Source organism: Microcaecilia unicolor, chromosome 5 (assembly GCF_901765095.1).
Source record: "Microcaecilia unicolor chromosome 5, aMicUni1.1, whole genome shotgun sequence".
Classification (NCBI taxonomy): Eukaryota; Metazoa; Chordata; class Amphibia; order Gymnophiona; family Siphonopidae; genus Microcaecilia; species Microcaecilia unicolor.
The window spans coordinates 96,232,777-96,249,993 of NC_044035.1; the positions used below are offsets into that span (position 1 = coordinate 96,232,777).

Below are 17,217 nucleotides of genomic sequence, written 5' to 3' on the forward strand. Positions count from 1 at the left end.
ATTTGCTGTTACAGTGGTCACAGGGACGTGCTGGGAGCAGTGCATAGCTGGATAGAACCCCAGAGGAATCCACCCAGGGCAATCTGCGTGTGTGTATGTCTATCTGTCCAGAGAGCAGAGGAGAAGACCAGCCATGTGACTGTCCTGTAAACAAGAGGCTTATCCAGAGGGGAAGAGACACCCCCCCCCCCACCCTTGCACTGAGTGCCCAGATAAGAAAAGGAACTGTGCTTTTTGAGTGCCTGCCTCAGGAGGGGTCTAGCCCAGAAGCTTGCTGGTTTGAGCATCCACAAAGAGAGAAGGGGCATCCCCCTACACTGAGTGGCCAGACTAAAAGTGAACATTGTGTTTTTTTTGTTTATGCCTGCCTCCGGGGATCCAGACAAAAGCCTGCCTTGGGGAACAGCTGCCATGCCTAAGCCTTGAGTCCTGTGAGTGCCTGCCTCTAGGGGAGTTAGTGTAGCCGTCCATCAGTGAGATTTGGGGTGGTTGTATAACAGAACAAAACAAAAGGGGTCATGATTTGGGCGGTTGAGATAGGAATTTTCCTTGCTTATTTTTTATTTTGAATTTAGTTAGTCCACAAGTTCCACAGAAAGTTAAGGTTTTCCTTTTTTGAGTTTTTTGAGTCAGAATAGTAGGTATCGGGAGTCCCTGAACCAGTGGGCTGACCTCCCCAACCGAGGAGACGTGGAAGTGAAGAAGACTAAGGTACCCAACGCAAGAAAGCAGCGATGCTAGCGAAGATTTGATATACCGGTAATATTATTGTGTGCACACAAATTGAAAACTATATATATATCAGATCTGAGTACACTAATTAGTGCTGTGTACATGTGTGGGATGTTTTGGGTTACTGCAGATGTGGAGTTGGGGTCTTGATAGCTGTGATCCTTGATAACTGTGATTCTTGGTGACTGTGATTGTAGTTTTAAAATTGTTATTGCCTTTATTTCCTTTGTAACTTATCTCAAAGCATTTAACATCTTGCACTAATTTTATTTAATACCATCAACCTGTAAAAATTGGTACCAACATTTAAGAAACATAACCAACAAGTGTTTCTATTTACTTTACCCTCTATCCATTTTACCCTTTAATAAAACCTTTAATATTTTTTTCTTGCTAAATCCCTTGGTTGTGTGGAGTTTATTTGGGAACCCTATTTAAAACTGTGACACTCATATATTTATTTCTTCAATTATTCAAATTTACCTGCTCCACGACTAGGGGGTTTACAGTACCTTCCCTTTAGGAAACTATTGAAAACCCATCTATTCAAACAGATTTACCCAAACGACTTGACCTACCATAAGCAAACATAAGCAACCCATCCATTTCCGGTTCATCTTATCATTAACGACGACTTAGAAATTACCTCCTACCAATCTTCTTACCCTCCATACTCTTCCCCTACCTCTTCTTTATCGCTGTGCATCCTTACCTATCCCTATCCTTTCTCTCATACCTCTTTTATCCCATTTACCCCTTGTTCATTTGTCCTACCACATACCTCCTTTGTTGATTCTGATACTACACATTGTATTCTCTTGTCACTATGTAAGCCGCATTGAGCCTGCGATGAGTGGGAAAGCGCGGGATACAAATGTAATAAATAAATAAATATATACCCAACTGGGCATTTAAAAGTCTGTCCTTTCATAATGCCGCATGTTCAGAAATCAGAGCAATAAGTATAGACAGTTATTCAAATATTATCACACTCTGGACTTCTGCATGAAGGTAGCTCTGCCCTTGTTATTCAATATCTGTCTTTTAAATAATAGTAATAAAAATATCAAATGCATGTTTATAATATACCATTACAATCCACAAACAAAAGGATCAAGTTCCCACATGCCATCGTTTTCTTTTGATGTAGGCCCCTGATGGTGAACCTATGACACGCATGTCAGTACTGACACGCGTAGCCATTTTCGATGACATGCGGCCACATGTGGCCGCATACAGAGAAGCAGCGGCGTTCCTTGCTGACACCTGGGTGGATCGCCGATGCGCCCCCCCCCCCCAAGGTGCAGCGCGACCTCCCCCCCCCCGGCGAAATCACACACCCCTGGTGCATGTTTACCCGTGTGCGCTCCTATTGGCTCCCTAGGAGTCCTCCACTCGTTCTCTCCCTGCTGCTCCCTCTGCCCCGGCTCCTGCACGGCCGTTTGACCTCACTTCCGGCCGGCGGAGCAGAGAACAGCAGAATGCCGTGGGGGACGCATCTCTGAGGGCCCTGTGATCGCCATTACCAGCAACCACATAACCACAGCAACCATCATCCAATCTACTGTTCTGGGGTGTCATGGATTTCTAATTGACCATCATTACTGAGATAGGTGAGGGGGAGGCTGGGAGAGGCGAGGGCATGTGCTATGGGTGCCGTTTCCCACCATTAGAAATAGCGGCAGCCATCTTAATTTACATAAGGTGGTCAAGCTAGTTAACCCCTAATTGCCTGCAGGGCTAACAGGCTATCTATAATTCTATCTTCTGTCACTGCCCCCCTGATGGAGAACCCAAAAAATAAAAAAACAAGGTTAAGTAAAGGAAGTGGTAGTAGCAGTAGCCGACCCTTTCAAGAGACATGGACCGAGATGTATGGCATTATAGAAAAAAGTGGCAGATCATTTTGCGTTCTATGTACTGAAACGGTAGTAAGCAGAACGTGGAATATAAATAGACATTTTGAAACTAATCATTCCCAGCTCTTGAAAAAAAGTGAGGATGAAAGGAAGGAATACATTTCCAGGCAGCTACACTTTTATAAGAGCCAATCTAATTCCATCCTTACATTTGTAAAAGGTTCTACAAATTTAACATCTGCAAGTTTGAGCATTGCTCACTCCATAGCTCAGCATGGAAAAGCACTCAGTGAGGGAGGATTTATTAAAGAAACTCTCCTAAGATGTGCACCAGTTCTATTTCACGATATACAGAATAAAGATGCAATTATTAAGAGAATATCTGAGTTACCAGGAAATTTGGAGTGCCTGGATCCGATTACGAGACACTTTTAGCACCCTGAAAAATATAGCAATTGCTTTACTCACAATTTTTCCCTCTACGTACTTTTGTGAAACCTTATTCTCAGCGTTAAATAATATCAAAACCAACAAAAGAAACAGATTGAAAGATGAAGTTAGTAGTGCTTGCTTGGGCTTGAAGTGTACAAAATACTAACCTTCAATTGAAGATTTAGCCAATGAAATTCAGCAACAAAAAAGTCACTAATAGGCAGATTAGTTAAAGAATTCCCCCTCCCCCTCACTTATCTTAGTTCACGGCACCCCACACAAGTTAAATAATATCAAGACCAACAAAAGAAACCGACTGACAGATGAACAAAGAAGTCACTAAGCAGGTAAGTTAAATAATTAGGTTTTGGTTTATTAGTTATATATTACAATTATACATTTTTGTTATTTAAACTATAAATATCGCAAAATTATGGTTTTTTTCTCGAAGTGACACACCACCCGAGTTATGCTTGGTTTTTTGGCGAATTTTGACACACCAAACTCAAAAGGTTGCCCATCACTGATGTAGGCACATCAGTGCCACCCTGTCAGACTGTCATAGTAATACTTGAATGTTTTCACTTATATACACTGTCAGCTAGGACATTTGCTTATTTCCGATCTGACGAAGAAGGGCAACCTTCGAAAGCTAATCAAGAAATGTATTAAGTTATGTCCAATAAAAAAGGTATCATCTTATTTTCTTTTCCATGTTTTATTTTGTTTGATTTCTATTGATAGTCTACCTGTAAAAAGCTATTCCGTTCTTATACTTCCTCTGTGTACATCCTATGCTGTACAAGCTGACGTTTGGAAATATAAGTAAGATTAAATTAAAACGCAACCAACAATAACGAACAGCGTGAATGCGGCAGCTCATAGTTTTTATTTATTTTTTATTTTTTTTTTTTGCGTGTACGAGGATGACGACTGCACGGGAGTGTGGACATAGAAACTACCCTAACTGGTTTCAACGTGTTGACGTCACTTCGTCTCCTGTTCCAACCCTAGGAAACCTAGGGTGGAGAAATCTGTCAGCAAGACTTAAGTTAGAAGACAAAACTATTTGCATTTTGAATACAACAGACAGCATAATGAAAAGCAGAAGGTGTAGAAAACAAATAAAACAAGATTCAAGTCCCAAAATCCACGATTTCTTAAATGCGACGATTTATGCTTCCAAATATTTCCTGCCGCCCTTCGTGGCACTTTCGCGCTTATAACTGGACGTAACAGGAAACCTCAGGGACGTAGCTTCTAATTGGCTACTTTGAATGTCTCTGCATTTTCTGATTGGTCCAGGCCGGACAGTTTAGCGCGGTTAGTTTAAACTGCGTCCATTTTCTTTACCAACTTACTGAAGAAGGAAGTGGCTGCCCTGAGGTGATACTTCACCTTTGTTTTTAAGCATATCTGATAGTGTGTGTGTTTTCCTTATCTAGTTGCATTGTAAGACGTTTAAAATTCGGGATGAAAGTAAGAATGCGTTTGCACGGAAGACGTGATGGTAGACTGGTTTAAGCTCAAGTCTTCAGGAGTTTGCAAAGGATGGTAAGACGAGGCGGAAGATTGAATGCCTGCCTTGGTTCTTGTGACAGTATATAACGGACCTATAGATGTTGATTTCTTGTGCTGGGTCAGCGGTTCACCCTATAGCTCCCTGCCTGGATTTCTTAGGGCTTTGGTGTACGGTAAAGCGTCTGATGTCTCGGAGAGGTTGTGAGCTGCGACTTTCTTCCTGTTTATAGGAGAGTCGTACAGTACTATGTTGGCTTTTCAATAACCCACCCAAGGTGCATCTTATTACTTGTTTTTAACATTAATCAAAAGTATTAAATTCCTTTTTGGATTTTTTTGTCCATTAGAATTGTAGTATTAGACAATGCACAACTCTTGCATAAAAATCGAGATGGATACCTTTAAGCAGGCCCTACAAATTTATAATCCTTTTAATCAGTTGGCGCGAGACAACCAGTGGTTGCTTTATTGGAGAAAGTGCATTATTTAGCTACTAGTAGTAATGTAATGTCCATCATTGGGCCCAGCTACGGAATAAACCTCTTGGCCATCAACGTCTTCAGTCATTTTCCCCCAGAGTTTAAGAGGAACACACTTATTTGGATAAGCATATCCTTGATGGATCAGGTGGCTAATGATGGCTGGATAGCAGAGATGTTATTTTTATTGTAGTCTTTTTGTGTTGTACTGTATATGTTTTGTTACCTGCTTAGTTTTAAACGGACTAGAACTGCTTTTTAAATGTGTGGCCTTTAATACTAACAGGTGATAAAGATTGTGCTAAAGGCTTATGGATTCTTCTCCCCCCCCCCCCCCCTCACTTAAACTATGTGGGTATATTTAAATAGTGTTCTTCCTTTTAACTTTTGTATCTGGATTCAGTACCAGGGCTACCTGTCAAATATGTGGGTGTTAACTTTGGCTTAATCAGTTGCCTTTCCAAGATTTCTCTTTTCAAGGGAAATACTCTTGCAGCTATTTCTTTGTCTTAAAGTCCCTGAGGATAAGATGATGGCTAAGGTCACAGGAGTCTTGTAAGAGATAAGAATTTGAAGCATGACACCTTTGTTTTATTCCTGTTCATAAAAACTTTGTTAGAGAAACATGTATATAATGATGTAAGGATCCTTTCAGGACCCTCCTTCACAAGCTCAATATTCTCCTGCTTTTAGACCAAGGAGGTTTGAGAGCAGCAGACAGCATGATGTCAAAAAGTTGAAGCTTCTTAGGTTAGTCTGTGTTTCCCCTTCCCTGCGCAGCCGTCGTTCTGCGTGCACTCAAAACAAATCAAACAAACCTATGAACTGCATCTGTGTTGTCGTTCTTTATTGTTGGTAGCATGTTTAATCTCTTATATTTTCAAACATGCCAGCTTGTGCAGCATATGGATGTACACAGAGGAAGTATAATAACGGAATAACCTTTTTCATAGGTAGAGTAGTAACTTGTTATGAATCGTAATCAGTGTATCATTTTATAGTGGCTAGTTATAAGGACACCGTAGAATTCATGCAGACCTTTTTTTCCTCCTGGTAAAGGGTCACTAAAACAGATATTATGAGAATCAGGTGCTCAATAGTTTGTTTACTTATTTATGACATTATTTATTTCCTTGTCACTTGCAGCAGATGAATCTAGGAACTAGTGGTTAAGTCCGTCTACCAGCAGGTGGAGATACAGATAAACTAAAGGCAGTGATGCCAGGCGGCCAGCTCCTTCAGTTAGTATGTCTCTCTATCAGCAGGTGGTGGGCGGCTTTTTCTCCAGCTCCTGGGCCGGTGGCGGCGGCAGAGGACTGGTGGTGTCCCCTTTGGCAGCATACGCAGTTGCTGGGTCCCTGCTGCACCTCAAATTCCCACTGAACAGGCTTTTGCTGTTCCTTTCCTTCCCTGTTTCTGCCTCCTCACCAAAAAAAACCCATAGAATTTATTTAAAAGAGAAACAGGGAATTTGCTGATGACACAAAGTTATTCAAAGTCGCTAACTCGCGAGAGGATTGTGAAAAATTACCGAAGGACCTTGGGAGACTGGGCGGCTAAATGGCAGATGATGTTTAATGTGAATAAGTGCAAGGTGATGCATGTGGGGAAAAAAAACCTGACATATAGCTGCGTCATGCAAGGTTCCATGTTAGGAGTTACAGACCGAGAAAGGGATCTGGGTGTCATCGTTGATAATACACTGAAACCTTCTGCTCAGTGTGCTGCTGCGGCTAGGAAATCAAATAGAATGTTGGGTATTAGGAAAGGTATGGAGAACAGATGTGAGGATGTTATAATGCCGTTGTATTGCTCCATGGTTCGACCGCACCTTGAGTATTGTGTTCAATTCTGGTCGCCGCATCTCAAGAAAGATATAGTAGAAATGGAAAAGGTGCAGCGAAGGGCGACAAAAATGATGGGGTTGGGATGACTTCCCTATAAGGAAAGACTAAGGAGGCTAGGGCTTTTCAGCTTGGAGAAGAGACGGCTGAGGGGAGACATGATAGAGGTATATAAAATGAGTGGCGTGGAACAGGTGGATGTGAAGCGTCTGTTCATGCTTTCCAAAAATACTAGGACTAGGGGGCATATGATGAAACTACAGTGTATCGGAGAAAACTTTTCTTCACCCAACGCATAATTAAACTCTGGAATTCGTTGCTGGAGAACGTAGTGAAGGCGGTTAGCTTGGCAGAGTTTAAAAAGGGGTTGGACGGTTTCCTAAAGGACAAGTCCATAGGCCGCTACTAAATGGACTTGGGAAAAATCCACAATTTCGGAAATAACTTGTATAAAATGTTTGTACGTTTAGGTAGCTTGCCAGGTGCCCTTGACCTGGATTGGCCACTGTCGGGGACAGGATGCTGGGCTCGATGGACCTTTGGTCTATATGGCATTACTTATGTACTCATGTGTTTTTGCTGAGAGCAGGTTTGCGTTCCTGCTGTCCGAGTCCTGTTTTTTGTTGCCTGCTTGTCTGAGCCTGCCTCAAAGTGGAGTCGGAGAGTTTTTTTTTTTCTTCGGCTCAGCTGTCGGTTCCCGCGCTTTCCCGGTCCGTGGTAAGTCCTGCTGCGCTCCTGTTCGGGGACGGGCGATGTCAGCGGAGGAGGTAAAACGCTGTTCCCGATGCGGGAAACGGCATTCGGCGGCGGGCCTTTGCAGCGCGGGGTGCACTGATTTTGCGGGATTCGATAAAGTGTTGCTCCCTCCCCCCCCCCCCCCCGAGAGTATGCTTTCTCGCCCAGAGCCTGGCGATTCTCGCACCATTTTGCGATCAGTTGCGGAGCCAGCTCCAGTAGTGGTTTTGGGCAAAGCTTCTCCGTTGGTAGGGGAGTTGGGGGGGCCGTCAGGCGCTGTGGGCGGTGGTGCAGATGCCATGGCTGCGACTTCCTCTTGCGGGGGAGGGGCTTTCATTTGCTACTCCAGGCGTTTTTGTTGAAAAGGGCCTTGCCCCCCCCCCCCCCCCCTCACGTAGCTGTGCCAGCTTTGGCCTTTGATTCTCTCGGGGTCTGGGGGTAACCAAGAGATTTTGGGGTTTTCCCCGGAGGATTTCTCCCTTAAAAAGCCTAGGCTTTCTTTGGGGTCTGAGGAGGGGTCCTGCATACGGTCGCCTGCAGCTTCCTCCGTGGTGGCTCTCTCGGAGCAGACGGGGGTACAGGACGGTGTCCTCACTGACCAACCGGAGGACTCTTCCGCCCTGAGGATTTTCCATAAGGAGGAGTTGTCCTCCTTTATCTCTCAGGTGCTGGAAGCCCTGAATATAGAGGATCCTGAGTTTGCGGCTTCTCAGGCGATCAACTCCAAGATGGCTAGTACCAGACCACCTTATAAAACCTTTCCGGTACATGAAGCTATTGAAGAGTTGATTTCGACCCAGTGGGTGGATCCGGATGGGGGGGCTGAAAGTAGCCAGGGCTATGGCCAAGCTGTATCCGGTTTCAGTGGCCTGTTTAGAGCAGTTTGCTCTACCTAGGGCAAGAAATGTATTAAGTTATGTCCAATAAAAAAGGTATCATCTTATTCTCCGAGGACAAGCAGGCTGCTTGTTCTCACGACTGGGTGACGTCCGCGGCAGCCCCCACCAACCGGAAGAAGCTTCGCGGGCGGTCCACACACAGGGCACGCCCACCGCGCATGCGCGGCCGTCTTCCCGCCCGTGCGCGACCGTTCCCGCCAGTCCTTTCTTTTCCGCGCCTGGAGAGAGTCGTGCGATTGCCGCTCTCTCTTAGTCAGCCCCGGAAAACCGTCGCGTTCTTCGCGAACTCGTTTAATTTTTATTGCCGCGCGCTCCAGCTTTGTTTTTTTTTCCTTTTACTTAAAAAAAAAAAAAAGAGAGAGCACGCGCTTTATTTTCCCTCGTTTCTAGCGGGGGCGTCGCGTTGCGGCCTTGTGGCCGCGCGGTCGATTATTTTTCGAGGTGTGATTTACCGCCACCATCGACGACTTTAACTTCGCTGACGCGATTTTTCCGTTGATGTCCTCGAAGGTCCCGAGTGGATTTAAGAAGTGTGGTCGGTGCGGCCGGCCTATCTCGCAGACCGACACCCACGCTTGGTGCCTCCAGTGCCTCGGGCCGGAGCACAATATCAAGTCGTGTTCTTTGTGTCTTGGTCTCCGGAAACGGACTCATGTTGCGAGGCAAGTTCTTCGGGACCGTCTTTTTGGAACTTGCGCCGGCCCCTCGACGTCGACCTCGACGGCATCGGTATCGACGGCCGGTTCTTCGGTACCGGTATCGATGCCCGCGAAATCGGCACCGATGGCATCGACCCCAGGAGCACAGGGCCCGCCGGTCCTCCGGTGAGGGTAGGGGTGAGAGGCCGCGTGGGCAATCGGCCCCGGTCACTCCCTTGGCCCATGGCCCTCGGGACCGAACCCTGTCTGACCCGGTTCCTCGAGACCGAGGGGGATCGACCTCCTCCTCCTCCATTCCACCTGGCACCGATGACGGGCACCGCAAGAAATCTAAGAAGCACCGTCATCGGTCGTCTTCGATGCATTCGGCTTTCGGTACCGGCGAGGAGTCAACGCCGAAGCGTCCGCGTCGAGAGGAGAGATCCCCTTCGGTTGTGGAGGTACCGACGCGTCAGGGTCCCAGCACTTCAGTGCAGTCTCCTGGACCCAAGCAGCTTCCGGCACCGACATCTTTACCGGCCCCCCCCCCCCCCCCCCCCGTCTTTCCCGGCAGCGGGCCTGGACGAGTGCCTCCGAGCCATCCTTCCGGGGATCCTGGAAGGGCTGATGCGCCAGGCTGTGCCGGCGCCGGGGGTGCTTGCGCCCTCGGCGCTGTTGACTGTGGCGCCGGCGAGCTCTAGCCCAGTGCCGAGGCCGTCGACACCGCCGCCGCTTGCGGCGCCGGTCTCGACCGCCACGCAGGTGGAGTCGACGTCGATGGAGGGAGCTTCGTCCCCGCCGGCGCGGGAGTCCACCGCTCGACGACACCGAGGCCTCGGTGCCTCGACGTCGATCTGGGCCCGGTTAAGGACTCAGCTACATGAGCTTATGTCCGATACCGAGGAAGAGGCCTCGTGGGGGGAAGAGGAAGACCCCAGATATTTCTCCTCAGAGGAGTCTGCGGGTCTTCCCTCGGACCCCACGCCTTCACCAGAGAGGAAGCTCTCGCCTCCTGAGAGCCTCTCCTTTGCCTCCTTTGTAAGGGACATGTCCATTTGCATTCCCTTCCCCGTGGTCTCTGTGGATGAGCCCGAGGGCTGAGATGCTCGAGGTCCTCGACTATCCATCACCACCTAGAGAGTCCTCCACGGTGCCGTTGCACAATGTCCTCAAAGAGACACTGCTTCGGAACTGGATGAGACCGCTATCTAATCCCATCATTCCCAAGAAAGCAGAGTCCCAGTACAGAATCCACTCCGACCCAGAGTTAATGCGGCCCCAATTGCCCCATGACTCGGCGGTCGTGGATTCTGCTCTCAAGAGGGCACGGAGTTCGAGGGATACCGCCTCGGCGCCCCCAGGGCGGGAGTCTCGCACTCTGGACTCGTTTGGGAGGAAGGCCTACCAATCCTCCATGCTCGTGACCCGCATCCAGTCATACCAGCTCTATACGAGCATCCACATGCAGAACAATGTGAAGCAACTGGCGGACCTGGTCGATAAGCTCCCGCCGGAGCAGTCCAGGAGGTGGTCAGGCAGCTGAAGGCGTGCAGAAAGTTCCTGTCCAGGGGTATCTATGACACCTGTGACGTGGCATCTCGTGCTGCGGCCCAAGGTATAGTGACGCGCAGGCTCTCATGGCTGCGTGCCTCTGACCTGGACAACCGCACCCAGCAGAGACTGGCCGACGTCCCTTGCCGGGGGGATAATATTTTTGGTGAGAAGGTCGAGCAGCTGGTGGACCAACTGCACCAGCGGGAAACCGCTCTCGACAAGCTCTCCCACCGGGCGCCTTCAGCATCCACCTCAGCAGGTGGACGTTTTTCCCGGGTCCGGCAGGCTGTGCCCTATTCTTTTGCAAAGCGTAGGTACACCCAGCCGGCCCGAAGGCCTCGTCAGGCACAGGGACAGCCCCAGCGCGCTCGTTCTCGTCAACAGCGTGCGCCTAAGCAGCCCCCTGCGCCTCCACAGCAAAAGCTGGGGACGGGCTTTTGACTGGATCCACGGGAACATAGCCGCCCTCAGTGTCCGTACCGGACGATCTGCCGGTCGGAGGGAGGTTAAAATTTTTTCACCAAAGGTGGCCTCTCATAACCTCCGACCAGTGGATTCTCCAAATAGTGCGGTGCGGATACGCCCTGAATTTGGCCTCCCTGCCACCAAATTGTCCTCCGGGAGCTCAATCCTTCAGCTCCCATCACAAGCAGGTACTTGCAGAGGAACTCTCCGCCCTTCTCAACGCCAATGCGGCCGAGCCCGTACCACCCGGGCAAGAAGGGCAGGGATTCTATTCCAGGTACTTCCTTGTGGAAAAGAAAACAGGGGGGATGCGTCCCATCCTAGACCTGAGAGGCCTGAACAAATTCCTGGTCAAAGAAAAGTTCAGGATGCTTTCCTTGGGCACCCTTCTGCCAATGATTCAGAAAAACGATTGGCTATGTTCCCTGGATTTAAAGGACGCATACACTCACATCCTGATACTGCCAGCTCACAGACAGTATCTCAGATTCCGCCTGGGCGCACGGCACTTTCAGTACTGTGTGCTGCCCTTTGGGCTCGCCTCTGCCCCACGAGTGTTTACAAAGTGTCTCGTGGTGGTAGCAGCGTACCTACGCAAGCTGGGAGTGCACGTGTTCCCATATCTCGACGATTGGCTGGTCAAGAGCACCTCGGAGGCAGGAGCCCTCCGGTCTATGCAGTGCACTATTCAACTTCTGGAGCTGCTGGGGTTTGTGATAAATTACCCAAAGTCCCATCTCCAGCCAACACAGTCTCTGGAATTCATAGGAGCTCTGCTGAATACCCAGACGGCTCAGGCCTTCCTTCCCGAAGCGAGGGCCAACAACCTCCTGTCCCTGGCTTCGCAGACCAGAGCGTCTCAGCAGGTCACAGCTCGGCAGATGTTGAGACTTCTGGGTCATATGGCCTCCACAGTTCATGTGACTCCCATGGCTCGTCTTCACATGAGATCTGCTCAATGGACCCTAGCTTCCCAGTGGTTTCAGGCCACCGGGAATCTAGAAGATGTCATCCGCCTCTCCACCAGTTGCCGCACTTCACTGCTCTGGTGGACCATCCGGACCAATTTGACCCTGGGACGTCCATTCCAAATTCCGCAGCCCACGAAAGTGCTGACGACGGATGCATCTCGCCTGGGGTGGGGAGCTCATGTCGATGGGCTTCACACCGAGGGTCTGTGGTCCCTCCAGGAAAAGGATCTGCAGATCAACCTCCTGGAGCTCCGAGCGATCTGGAACGCACTGAAGGCTTTCAGAGACCGGCTGTCCTACCAAATTATTCAAATTCGGACAGACAATCAGGTTGCAATGTATTACACCAACAAGCAGGGGGGCACCGGATCTCGCCCCTTGTGTCAGGAAGCCGTCGGCATGTGGCGTTGGGCTTGCCAGTTCGGCATGCTCCTCCAAGCCACATACCTGGCAGGTGTAAACAACAGTCTGGCCGACAGACTGAGCAGAGTCATGCAACCGCACGAGTGGTCGCTTCATTCCAGAGTGGTACGCAAGATCTTCCGAGAGTGGGCCACCCCCTCGGTGGACCTTTTCGCCTCTCAGACCAACCACAAGCTGCCTCTGTTCTGTTCCAGACTACAGGCACACGACAGACTAGCGTCGGATGCCTTTCTCCTCCATTGGGGGACCGGCCTCCTGTATGCTTATCCTCCCATACCTTTGGTGGGGAAGACCTTACTGAAGCTCAAGCAAGACCACTGCTCCATGATTCTGATAGCGCCCTTTTGGCCCCGTCAGATCTGGTTCCCTCTTCTTCTGGAGTTGTCCTCCGAAGAACCGTGGAGATTGGAGTGTTTTCCGACTCTCATCTCGCAGAACGACGGAGCGTTGCTGCACCCCAACCTTCAGTCCCTGGCTCTCATGGCCTGGATGTTGAGGGCGTAGACTTCACTGCGTTGGGTCTGTCTGAGGGTGTCTCCCGTGTCTTGCTTGCCTCTAGGAAGGATTCCACTAAAAAGAGTTACTTTTTCAAGTGGAGGAGGTTTGTCGTCTGGTGTGAGAGCAAGGCCCTAGAACCTCGTTCTTGCCCTGCACAAAACCTGCTTGAATACCTTCTGCATTTATCAGAGTCTGGCCTCAAGACCAACTCAGTAAGGAATCACCTTAGTGCGATTAGTGCTTACCATTATCGTGTGGAAGGTAAAGCCATCTCTGGAGAGCCTTTAGTCGTTCGATTCATGAGAGGCTTGCTTTTGTCAAAGCCCCCTATCAAGCCTCCTACAGTGTCATGGGATCTCAACGTCGTCCTCACCCAGCTGATGAAACCTCCTTTTGAGCCACTGAATACCTGCCATCTGAAGTACTTGACCTGGAAGGTCATTTTCTTGGTGGCAGTTACTTCAGCTCGTAGGGTCAGTGAGCTTCAAGCCCTAGTAGCTCATGCTCCATATACCAAATTTAATCACAACAGAGTAGTGCTCCGCACCCACCCAAAGTTCCTGCCGAAGGTGGTGTCGGAGTTCCATCTTAACCAGTCAATTGTCTTGCCAACATTCTTCCCCAGGCCGCATACCCGCCCTGCTGAACGTCAGTTGCACACATTGGACTGCAAGAGAGCATTGGCCTTCTACCTGGAGCGGACACAGCCCCACAGACAGTCCGCCCAATTGTTTGTTTCTTTCGACCCTAACAGGCTAGGGGTCGCTGTCGGGAAACGCACCATCTCCAATTGGCTAGCAGATTGCATTTCCTTCACTTACGCCCAGGCTGGGCTGGCTCTTGAGGGTCATGTCACGGCTCATAGTGTTAGAGCCATGGCAGCGTCAGTGGCCCACTTGAAGTCAGCCACTATTGAAGAGATTTGCAAGGCTGCGACGTGGTCATCTGTCCACACATTCACATCACATTACTGCCTCCAGCAGGATACCCGACGCGACAGTCGGTTCGGGCAGTCGGTGCTGCAGAATCTGTTTGGGGTGTAAATCCAACTCCACCCTCCAGGACCCGAATTTATTCTGGTCAGGCTGCACTCTCAGTTAGTTGTTCTTCGTAGGTCAATTTCTGTTATACCCTCGCAGTTGCGAGGTTCAATTGACCTGGGTTCTTGTTTTGAGTGAGCCTGAGAGCTAGGGATACCCCAGTCGTGAGAACAAGCAGCCTGCTTGTCCTCGGAGAAAGTGAATGATACATACCTGTAGCAGGTGTTCTCCGAGGACAGCAGGCTGATTGTTCTCACCTACCCTCCCTCCTCCCCTTTGGAGTTGCGTTTTCATCATTTTTGCTTGTCATTCAACTGGCGGGAACGGTCGCGCATTTGCGGGAAGACGGCCGCGCATGCGCGGTGGGCGTGCCCTGCGTGCGGACCGCCCGCGAAGCTTCTTCCGGTTGGTGGGGGCTGCCGCGGACGTCACCCAGTCGTGAGAACAATCAGCCTGCTGTCCTCGGAGAACACCTGCTACAGGTATGTATCATTCACTTTTTCTTTTCCATGTTTTATTTTGTTTGATTTCTATTGATAACCTCTACCTAGGGTGAATGCCCTGGTGACGGTGGTCACTAAGAAGACTACTCTTCCAGTGGAAGGTGGTGTAGCACTTAAGGATATGCAAGACAGACGACTAGAGGCCTCTTTAAAACGTGCCTTTGAAGTGGCCGCTTTGACACTTCAAGCTTCTGTTTGTAGTTCTTATGCGGCTAGAGCTTGTCTCAGTTGGCTACATTCTGTCATGGATTTGATTTCGGAGTCTGATATGTCGGGAACTCCTCAGATGTCGCCGATGGATATTGGGCTGGCGTACTTGGCGGATGCCTTGTATGATTTGGTACGTGCTTCGGCCAAACTCATGGCCTTGACGTTTCCTCTCGGCGTCTTCTTTGGCTCCGTCATTGGGCCGCAGATATGGCCTCTAAGCAACGGCTCATTAAATTGCCTTTCCGAGGGCAATTGCTTTTTGGGGAAGACCTAGAAAAGATTGTTAAAGATTTGGGGGATTCCAAATCTCAGTGTCTTCCGGAGGATAGACCCAAGTCTACTTCCAGGCAGGGAGCCTCAAGCTCACGTTTCAGAGAAACGTGACGGTATTGCCCGGGGCGGTCCAACACAGCCTTTCAGCGTCCTCATTTTGGGCAGCGTTCTTCCTTTCGCAACGAGAAGCATCTGGCTGGACACCCATCTCGTCAGGGGGCTCCTTCTCGGGCCTCCCAATGATGGGGCGCAGGTCCACTCGGGAGAAAAGCAGATCGGTGGTCGGCTTTCTCTGTTTCTTCCAGATTGGGCCAGAATTACTTCAGACCAGTTGGTCCTCTGGTGCGAGAAGGTTACAAGCTAGAATTCTTCTCCTGTCATAGACATTTTTTTGGAGTCCCGCTGTGTATCGCAGGCCAAGAGGACAGCAGTTCTGCAGTGTTTGGGAGACCTGCTAAGGATGTAGGATATCGTGCCTGTTGCTCTTCTTGAAAGGCGCACAGGTTGGTACTCCATCTTCTTTGTGGTTCCAAAGAAGGGAGGGACTTTTCGGCCTATTTTCGTTCTCAGAAAAGTAAACCAGTTTTTGCGGGTTCATCACTTCCTCATGGAGACATTAAGGGCAGTTATTGCTGATGTTCAACCAGGCGAGTTTTTGACGGCTCTCGATTTGAGGGAAGCTTACCTGCACATTCCCATTTGGCAGCCCCATCAGAGATTTCTCAGATTTGCGGTGCTGAGTCAGCACTTCCAGTTTCAGGCCCTTCCTTTCAAAATGGCCACTGCCCCACACACTTTTTCCAAGGTCATGGTGGTGGTGGCGGCGTTCCTGCGGAAGGAGGGGATTTGAGTGCATCCATATCTCGACGACTGGCTGATTCGGGCGATGACAGCATAGGAGAGTCGAGTGGTCACCGACCGAGTGATTGCGGTGTTGCAATCCTTAGGCTAGGTGATCAATATGGCGAAGAGTCATCTGGTTCCTACTCAGTCTGGAGTATCTTGGAGTGCAATTCGATTCGAAGTGGGGGAAGGTGTTTCTCCCCGAGGGGCGAAGGATCAAATTGCTTTCTCAGGTATGGACCTTATTGAGTCGTCGCGCTCCCCAAGTGTGGGACTATGTTCAGCTCCTTGGTTCCATGACGGAGACCTTGGAGGTCATTCCATGGACAAGGGCTCACATGCGGCCTCTTCAGAATTTTCTTTTGAGCAGATGGTCGCCGACGTTGCTGGATTATCAAGGACGCCTTCCTTGGTTGAGCCGGGCCAGGGACAGTCTCGCATGGTGGCTCCGGTCAGCCAATTTGCAGAAGGGTGTTTCTCTGGTGGCTCCCAATTGGGTGGTAGTCGTGATGGATGCCAGCCTTTCGGGCTGGGGAGCCCATTGTCTTCGAGTAGCCCAGGGGTTGTGGACCCCTCTCGAAGCGACTTGGCTGATAAATCGTCTGGAGTTGCGAGCAGTCGTGAATGAGCTGTGGAGTTTTCAGGACCTTCTGCAGGGGCAGGCGGTTCGTGTATTCTCGGAAAACACGACTGTGGCCTACATCAATCGGCAGGGGGGCACTCGCAGTCTTCCCTTGGCAGTGGAAGCGTCTCGTCTTCTAGTATGGGCGGAAGCGCATGTTCAGAGTCTGTTGGCAGCGCACATTGCTGGTGAAGACAATGTTCAAGCGGATTTTCTCAGCCGGACTCTTTTGGATGCAGCGGAACGGATGCTGTTGGATTCGGCTGATCTCTCAACGTTGGTAGAAGACTAGTAATGGATCTCATGGCCATGGCTTGCAGTGCCAAAGTTCTCCAGTTCTTCAGCCGCAAACGGCAGCCAGGATCTGCAGGCTCTTCTCCAGCCATGGCCAGAACAGCAGCTACTGTATGTTTTTCCTCTGTGGCCTCTGATAGGGAGAGTTCTTTGCCGAATCGGGCGACATTGGGGGCCGGTAGTTCTAGTGGCCCCAGACTGGCTCTGATGGCCGTGGTATGTGGATCTCGTTTGAGCACTCTGAGCCACCATTGCAACTTCCGGTGACTCCCGATCTGCTGCATCAAGGGCCAGTTCAGATGGAAAATCCCTCCCGCTTTGGCCTTACGGCCTGGCTATTGAGAGGCAGCATCTGAGGAAGAAGGGATTTTCAGGACCAGTC

At 49.7% G+C, this 17,217-nt stretch overlaps 1 protein-coding gene across 3 annotated transcripts in view; it reads left to right on the top strand.

Annotated features, from left to right (window-relative positions):
• Nucleotides 1–4,359: 4,359 nt before the first annotated feature.
• CDK1 (cyclin dependent kinase 1) overlaps nt 4,360–17,217 on the top strand; it is a 56,490-nt gene continuing 43,632 nt past the window's right edge. Inside the window, exon 1 of one of the 3 annotated variants that reach the window (XM_030204835.1) lies at nt 4,360–4,409. The gene's annotated coding sequence lies outside the window, so the exon portion shown is untranslated. The other 2 variants (XM_030204831.1, XM_030204833.1) reach the window with 2 other exon arrangements.